Genomic DNA, 1352 nt, shown 5'->3' with positions numbered 1-1352 from the left:
GCCACAACGCCCGGCTATTTTTTGGTTTCAGACGTCATTGTTGTTTGGCGGGTCCGGGCTGGGGATTCGAACCCGCCACCTTAGGTGTACGTGGCCGGCGCCTTAGCCGGTTGAGCCACAGGCGCCGAGCCACATAACCTTTCTTATAGTGAAGCATGTCCTTTGTATATCTAATTTGGTATTTACCATGAAAGGATGCTGAATTTTGTCAAATGTCAAATGCTTTACCGACATCTAATGAGATGATCATATGGTTTTTGTTCTTCATTCAGTTCATATAATGTATCCCACTTATTGATCAGCATGTTGAACCATCCTTCCATCCCAGAGATAAGTCCCACTGATCATGGCGGATGATCCTTTTAATGTATTATTGAATTTGTTACACCTGTATTTTGTTGAGGATTTCTGAATCTATGGTCTTCAAGGGTATTGGCTTGTAATTTTCTTTTCTTGTTATATCCTTATCTGACTTTGGTATTTGGGTAATCCTGGCCTCATAAAAGGAGTTCAGAAGTATTCCTTCCTCTTTGACTTTTTGGGAGAGTTTGAGAAGGTTTGGTGGTAATTTATTTATTTATTTATTTAGAGATGGAGTTTCACTTTGTCACCCTCGGTAGAGTGCCATAGCATCTCAGCTCACAGCAACCTCCAACTCTTGGGCTTAAGCCATCCTCTTGCCTCAGCCTCCTGAGTAGCTGGGACTATAGGTGCCCACCACAATGCCTGGCTTTTTTCTTTGTTGCAGCTCTCATTGCTGCTTTAGCTGGCTGGTGCCAGGTTTGAACCTGCCATCCTTGGTATATGGGGCCAACGCCCTACCCACTGAGCCACAGGCACTGCCCAGGTGGTAAGTTTTTTTTTGTTTTTTGTTTATTTGTCTTTATTTTTTGAGACAAGGTGTTTGTCTGTCATCCAGACTAGAGTGCAGTGGTGTCAGCCTAGCTCACAGCAACCTCAAAACTTTTGGCTTCAAGTGATCCTCCTGCCTCAGCCTCCCAAGTAGCAGGGACTATAAGTGCTCACCACACCTGGCTAACTTTTTCTATTTTTAGTAGAGGCAAGATCTCACTATTGGCTCAGGCTGCTCTCAAATCCCTAAACACAAGCAATCTTCTCACCTGAGACTTCCAGAGTGCTAAGATTACAGGCAGTTGCTCATATTTGGTAAAATTTAGTAGTAAAGTCATCAGGTCTTGACCTTTCCTTTGAGGGAGACTTTTTACTACTGATTCAATTTCTTCATTCATTATTGATCTGTTCAGATTTTCTATTTCTTCATGATTCAGTTTTTGTTTTTGCTTTTGTCTTTTTGTTTAATGGTTTGTTTTTTCTTTTTCTTTTTTTTTTTT

This window comes from Otolemur garnettii, unplaced genomic scaffold (assembly GCF_000181295.1).
Source record: "Otolemur garnettii isolate 467f Iridium unplaced genomic scaffold, OtoGar3 scaffold00323, whole genome shotgun sequence".
NCBI classification, from domain to species: Eukaryota; Metazoa; Chordata; class Mammalia; order Primates; family Galagidae; genus Otolemur; species Otolemur garnettii.
Note: the sequence above shows the minus strand (reverse complement) of the source record.